Source organism: Sorex araneus, chromosome 1 (genome assembly GCF_027595985.1).
Source record: "Sorex araneus isolate mSorAra2 chromosome 1, mSorAra2.pri, whole genome shotgun sequence".
Lineage (NCBI taxonomy): Eukaryota > Metazoa > Chordata > Mammalia > Eulipotyphla > Soricidae > Sorex > Sorex araneus.
Window position 1 is genome coordinate 283,135,344 of NC_073302.1, and position 7,597 is coordinate 283,142,940.

A 7,597-nucleotide genomic window follows, 5' to 3' on the forward strand; every position below is an offset into this window, starting at 1 on the left:
TTCAGTGGGTAGGGCATTTGCCTTACATACAGTCAACAGTGGTTAAATCTCCCATATCCCGTATGTTCTCCCAAGCACCCTTAAGTTCCTTTGTGCAGAATCAGGAGTAAATCCTGAGCACCACTGGGTATGACCCCCCAAACAAATCCAACCAACCAAAAAAAGGGCTTTATTGTTTCTGCTTTATCTAGTAGCAGTGTCAGTTGCATTGACTGGACCTATAAATACAGAAAGATGAGCAAGTTAAGGTGGAGAGAACATATATATATGCTATATATATATATATATATATAGCAGTTATCACAATCTTCCCAAAAGAAAGCATTTCTTTCTTTTTCAAAAAAAAATTTATTAGTGAATCACCGTGAGGTACAGTTACAGAATTACAAATTGTCGAGCCTGCATTTCAGTTATACAGTGGTCAAGTGCCCATCCCTCCACCAGTGCCCATTTTACACCACAAATAGTACCAGCATCCCTCCAACCACTCCCACCTCTTCCTCCCCCAACCTACCCTGCCTCTGTGGCAGGGCATTCCCTTTTCCCTTTTGCTCTCTCTCTACTTTTGGGTGTTGTGGTTTGCAGTAGAGGTATATACTGGCCATCATGTTCAGTCTATAGTCTACTTTCAGCCCACATCTCCCATCCTGAACGGACCCTCCTAGCACCCTTTACTTGGTAGTCCCTTCTCTATGTGAGCTGCCTTTTCCCCCAGCATGCAAAGCCAGCTTCTAAAATGCATAGTAAACTTCTGGTACTTATCTCTACTGTTCTTGAGTGTTAGTCTCCCATTATGTTACTTTATATTCCACAAATGAGTGCAATCTTTCTCTCTTTCTGAAACAATTGACTTAACATGATACTTTCCATGTTGTTCCACCTATATGCAGATTTCATGACTTCATCTTTTCTAATAGCTGCATAGTATTCCACTGTGTAGATGTACCAACATTTCTTTAACCAGTCATCTGTTCTTGGACACTCTGTTTTTTTCTAGATTCTGGCTATTGTAAACAGTGCTGCAATGAACATATAAATGCAGCTATCATTTCTACTATACATTTTTGCATCTCCAGGATATATTCCCAAAAGTGGTATTGTTGGGTCAAATGGGAGCTCAATTTCTAATTTTTTGAGAGGCATCCATACTGTTTTCCAAAAGGGCTGAGCCAGTCGGCATTTCCACCAGCAGTGAAGGAGAGTTGTTTTCTCCCCACATCTGTGCCAACACTGATTGCTTTTGTTCTTTCAGATGTGGGCCATTTTCTGTGGTGTGAGATGGTATGTCATTGTTGCTTTTATCTGCATCTCCCTGATGGTTACTGATGAGGAGCATTTTTTCCTGTGTCTTTTGTCCACTTGGATTTATTCTTTGAGAAATTTTCTGTTCATTTCATTGCCCCATTTTCTGATGGGGTTGGATGTTTTCTTTTTGTGGAGTTCAACTAATGTTTGTAGATCCTTGATATCAACTCCTTATCAGATGAGTATTGGGTGAATATCCTTTCCCATTCTGTAGACTGTCTTTGTATTCTGGTCATTGTATCTTTTGAAGTGTAGAAGCTTCTCTCTTTGATGTAGTCCAATTTATTTATATCTGTGTCCACTTGCTTGGCCAATGGTGTGTCACCTTTAAAAATATCTTTACCTTCAATGTTGTGGATGGGTTTTGACAACCTTGTCTTCAATATACCTGATGGATTCTGGTCCTATGTTCAGGTTTTTAATCCACTTTGATCTGACTTTTGTGCATGGTGTTAGGTATAGGTCATAGCCCTTTTTTTGTTTGTTTGTTTGTTTTTTGCATGAAGCTGTTCAGTTTTGCCAGCACCATTCATAAAAGAGGCTTTCCTTGCTCCACTTCACATGTCTTGTTCCCTTATCAAAGATTAGATGATGATTATATATTTGAGGGTGTGTTTCAGGATATTCTACCCTGTTCTATTGGTCTATGACGCTGAATTTGTTCCAGTACCATAATGTTTTAATTATTACCACTTTGTAGTAGAGTTTGAGGTTGGGGAAGCTGATTCCTCCCATCTTCTTCCTTTTCCCAAGAATTGCTTTAGCTATTGGGGGGGGGCTTATTGTTCCATATAAATTTCAGGAATGTTTACTTCATTTCTTTGAAAAATGTCATGGGTATCCTTATAAGCATCACATTGAATTTGTACAATGCTTTGGGGAGTATTGCGATTTTGACGATGTTAATACTCCCAATCCATGAGCAGTGGATATCTTTCCATTTCGTCCTGTCTTCTTTTATTTCTTGAAGTAGCATGTTGTAGTTTTCTTTGTACAGGTCCTTAATCTCCTTAGTTAAGCTGCTTCTAAGGTACTTGATTTTCTGAGGAATAATTGTGAAAGAATTGAAGAAAGCATTTCTTAATACAAGTAGCTTTATATTGCCAGACTTTTAAAAGCAAGAAATTAATGTGATACTATGAGACAAAAAAAAAAGATAAACAAGGATATCAATCACTAGTATATTTTTAAAAATGTATTTATTTATTTTATTTTTGCTTTTCAGATTACACCCAAAGATGCTCAGGGGTTCTACTCGATCTACATTCAGGTATTACTCCTGGTGGTACTCAGGAGGCCATATGGGATGCCGGGGATCGAACTTGGGTCTGCTGCATGCTAGGCAAATGCCTTACCCACTGTACTGTTACTACAGTCACCTCATTTTTTTTTTCAGCAAGCATACCAACAACTTAATGGGTCTATTTGGAAGTCAATTATTTTAGAGAGAAAAGATTGGAGAGTGTTCACATGAGACCCAAGTGCACGTCCACTAAATCAGTCTGGCAACTGTCATTACCTTTTAAAACATTTTTCTTTAAATTTCAAAATGGAGACATCAGCATTGTTGGGAAAAGTGAGAACTCATTAGGAGATATAAAATATACAGTGCCTTGTGTTTTGCTGATTTTTGCATGTGTGACACTCTCTTGTAGTCTCCCATCTAGCCTATTTAAAGCTCATTCAATTGCTTTTAAATATTGTTCATAATTATGAACACATTAATGTTTGTAGGTATCAAATTAATGATTATATAAGAAAATTTCTCTATCATATTTAATTAGGCAGTTGTCATTTTTTCTAACTGATCTTAATTATAGCTATCATGCGATTCTACACTAAACTTTAGAATAGCAAAGAATGAAACAGTGCCTAGAACATCAAAAGTTATTTTACTCTCATTTTATTTATTTATTTAAGTGTTGGAGCCACACCCAGTGGTGCTCAGCGATTATTCCTGGTTCTGCTCTCAGGAATCACTCCTGGATGGCAAATACTCAGATATATAGAATCAATAATCATCTTATTATTTTAAGTAAAATAGTAATGCTTAATAATGAATAGTTTTTAAATTCTAAAATGTTATGAATCATTAATGTTAAGATAGCACTGTAGCACTGTCACTGTCATCCTGTTGCTCATCTAGGATTTGTTTGATTGAGCACCAGTAACATCTCCATTGTGAGACTTGTTGTTACTGTTTTTGGCATATTGAATATGCCACGGGCAGCTTGCCAGCTTCTGCTGTGCGGGCAGGATACTCTCCCAAGCTTGCCGGACTCTCTGGGAGGGACGGAGGAATTGAACCTGGGTCAGTCACGTGCAAGACAAATGCCCTACCCTCTGTGCTATCGCTCCAGTCACTTTTACATAAAGTACTAAAATATAGTATTCCTTTTAATGAAATAATAGTATTGATTTTTCTTAAATTTTTATTCTTAGCTGACTTATATTCAATTAAACAAAAGCAAATAATCTTAAAATAATAAGTACACTATTATCTTTCATGTTTTTTAACATGTTTTTGAACAGTTTTTAAGTGTGTGGAATTAAGGTAACTTACTTTGTTTTTTTTTTTTTTTTGCTTTTTGGGTCACACCCAGCAATGCACAGGGGTTACTCCTGGCTTTGTACTCAGGAATTACTCCTGGCGGTGCTCAGGGGACCATATGGGATGCTGGGAATTGAACCCGGGTCGGCCGCATGCAAGGCAAACGCCCTACCCGCTGTGCCATTGCTCCAGCCCAAGGTAACTTACTTTGTAGATTAAAAATAAATGAAAGAAAAATGTTGGTCTTGAACAACTGGTTATTCCAACAAACTGCTATTTATATCTTCACACTTGGCTATAGTTTCTTCTAATGTTTAAAATATTTTAAGCCTAAATAGAAATATTTTGTTTTCTTAACATAGCAAAGAAGTGAAAATTTCTAAGAAAAGGAAAAGATGTTCAGAACAGAATATTTGACAATTACATTATGTATTTAGAAGATCAACAATTAGATTTTAGAAGTATAAAGAAAATTATGAGAATATTTTAACAGTAAATGAAAATATTTATTGAACATGGATTATATTTTCTGCAGAATGTATTTAGTGGTGTGCAACATTCATTTACTGGTATAGAATGATGCTTGAAGTTAAAACAAATTGTAATATCCCATGAATTTTCTGAATGGATTCACAATATTATTAAAGCAATTCTTCCCAATTATGTGTCATTTTACATTATAGGTTTATATGGTACCTGTTTTATAAAATGTCTACTGTGAGTTCAATTCTTCTTAGCAGTTTGACTGTAAACTTTCATTAACAAGGTCAGAGATGACTTATAAAACATTTTTCTAATTTTATACATGGATTTGGCATTGCGCCATCACTATGAAATTAGGTCATTACCATAACTGATTTTGAGGGTTCATTCAAGTTCTTAGCTCTTCTATACTGAAACGATCACATTTAAGTAAATTTTCTGGTATATGTTTTCTTTTTCTTCTTCTTTTATGTTTTTATGCCCTCTTAAGAGTGAAGATGAAGAACAGCTGTCACAATCCTTTCTCTAAAAATGTATTTATAGACTAAGAAGTGCCGTGGGAGATCATCGATCCTTTCCATTTATGGATAAGGCGCTGGGGACAGTGAAGGTCACCCAGCAAATCCATCCTGAGGCTGGAATTGAGGCACTGTCTTTTGACAAGCCTGTGTTCACCCCAGTCTTTCAATCTCATGCAAAGAATTGAGTCACCCTAGAATCTTTAACTTTACAGTCAAAAGAACAAAAGTATCATTTTATTATTTTCCTTAAAGCAAATTTATAGAACCATTGAACAGACAAGCAGAAAATATGTCAATGTAGTCAAACTTCTTAAACTGTGAAAGAAAAAGGCTTAACCTGTTATAAGCTGGTTATCTCAGCCATTGAAGGCTGCACATGATAGCAGAGTATTATTAAATATAGTGTATTATAACTTTCAGAATATAGAGACTGTATTGCAAGGTATCTGATGTATTTAAAGTATGCTAGAATAAAACATTACATATCATTTGGCAGGAATTATTATATCTTTGCCAAATTGATTCTGTACGGAAATATGTATTGGAGAATACAGTCTTAGTTTTAAACATTTTTACTTTTTCCTTAAAAAATTCAGGTGTCTTATAACTAAGTATTTATAAGTTTAAACAGGAATTCTAGGATTAAACAGAAATGCATAATAATTTATTCTTAATATATGAGTATATTTTCTACCTTGAATCATACTAAATTACCAGGTATGATGTTTTTATAATAGAAATAAATAGTTTTCTATTTTTTCCTTATGCTAAGACAAATGGTTTAATTTTATTACTTAAAGTGTGGTGTATTGCATTGCTGTGCACGCTATGATGTGTTTAGAAAATTTTTGTTTTTAATTAATGCCTTTCAAATAAGTAGTTATAATTTTTCAAGTTATGCAGAGCTGAGCTAACTTATTTGAAGACGTTATAATTGTAGCAAATACCTAAGCTTTACAGAAGGTAGCACTGCACTGTAGCACTGTCATCCCGTTGTTCATGTATTTGCTCGAGCGGGCACCAGTAATGTCTCTAAGCATAAAATATAAGAAGAATAAACCCCATCAAAATTTTATTAAAACAAAACAAAAATGATACCAAGGCTCACTGCAGTTTTAGTTGTAATAACACTAGGTCCAGTTTATAAATCTACTAGTAGTCTATAAAACTAAAGGTAAAATTAACATAATAACAGCCCTGCTTCAAATAAGCAATAGTTTAATTTAATTAATTTTCATATTATCAACTCTTAACATTTCCCATAACAACTCTTGTCACTAACATACACATTCATATTGTGTAGAATAGAGAGTATATATAAATTATATAAAAATACACATGCCTACCAATATGTATATATAATTTGTAATATTGTTAAATATACTGCTTGTAAGATTTTCTTCTGTGTCCCAAGACTTGCATCCTAGAAGAAACCAATCTGAACTGTGAAAATCCTCATTTCCACTGGGAATTTTATTTTTAGATTTTCACTCTCCATCCATCTGCCTTTGAGCAATTTTCTGTGCTTCAAGCATGAACAAGCAGTATTAATCCAATTTCTAGTTTCTGTGAAGCACATTATGTTAGATCATATGCACTTCAGTGCTTCTTCGTTGAAACTTTGTTTATTTTAACTGTTTCACTATCAACCTTTATTGATGAGAGTAGCAAAGAATTGTAAGAAACTGGGGGAAAATACGATTGAGTTTATTTTCCATCTAAAAGTGAACTGGTGCTCGCTTCGGCAGCACATATACTAAAATTGGAACGATACAGAGAAGATTAGCATGGCCCCTGCGCAAGGATGACACGCAAATTCGTGAAGCGTTCCATATTTTTTCCCAAACTTTGTATGAGGGAAGTATAAGCACAAAAGTGTATAAATCTGTAACTGTACCCTCACGGTGATTCTCTAATTAAAAATAAATAAATTAAAAAAAAAAAATAAAAAAATAAAAGTGAACTGGTAATTCAAGGACAATGGAAACTTATGATGAAATACTATCTGACAGAAACTGAAATTGCACATTGATATTTAAGCAAATATCAATAAATTACAAAATAGGTGATTGTTCTAATATTCAGTATTTCAGTTATATTAAGAGTTATCATATAAAAACTTTTTTCAGCATCAGCCAGAGAATAAACTCAATGTTCTGGAATTTTCTCTTTGCATTTTAAAGGCCCGGGTTTTCCTACCTCACACAGTCCTCTGAGTACTAAGCACTGTTGCCTGAGACAAAAGCAAACAAAAATAGTGTTTTATATAGTAAAAGAAGGAGAAAAAAGTAAGAATCTCATTCTGTATGAAACGGCACCACAATTTTTTTTAATAAACTTATCATTTACATATTTGCTTCCATCTAAATTATTTGGAAGTACTAGAAAATGCAATATATTTATTTATTCAATGTATAGAAAATTCTAAGAAATTAAGTAGTCTAAACTTACAATGTATTAATTCTTAAAGCTAAAGTGAAAACACTATCTTTGTAAATATCCAAATATTATCACTGTTCCACATTTATTTTTTTTTAACTTTTTATTAAATCACCATGTGGAAAGTTACAAAGTTCTCAGGTTTATGTCTTAGTTATACAATATTCAAACACGCATGCCTTCACCAGTGCCCATAGTCCACCACCAAAAATCCCAGTATACCCCCCGCCCCCACCCTCTACCCCCTACTGTATAACTAATGAATTTCACTTCATTTGCTCTTTACCTTGATTACATT

The 7,597-nt window shown here is 34.3% G+C and overlaps 1 non-coding gene across 1 annotated transcript; it reads left to right on the forward strand.

The window, feature by feature from the left end:
• The first annotated feature begins 6,592 nt into the window (after window positions 1–6,592).
• Window positions 6,593–6,699, forward strand: LOC129401228 (U6 spliceosomal RNA). The gene has a single exon (XR_008628160.1). It is a non-coding gene; the product is annotated as a U6 spliceosomal RNA (small nuclear RNA).
• The last annotated feature ends 898 nt before the right edge of the window (window positions 6,700–7,597 follow it).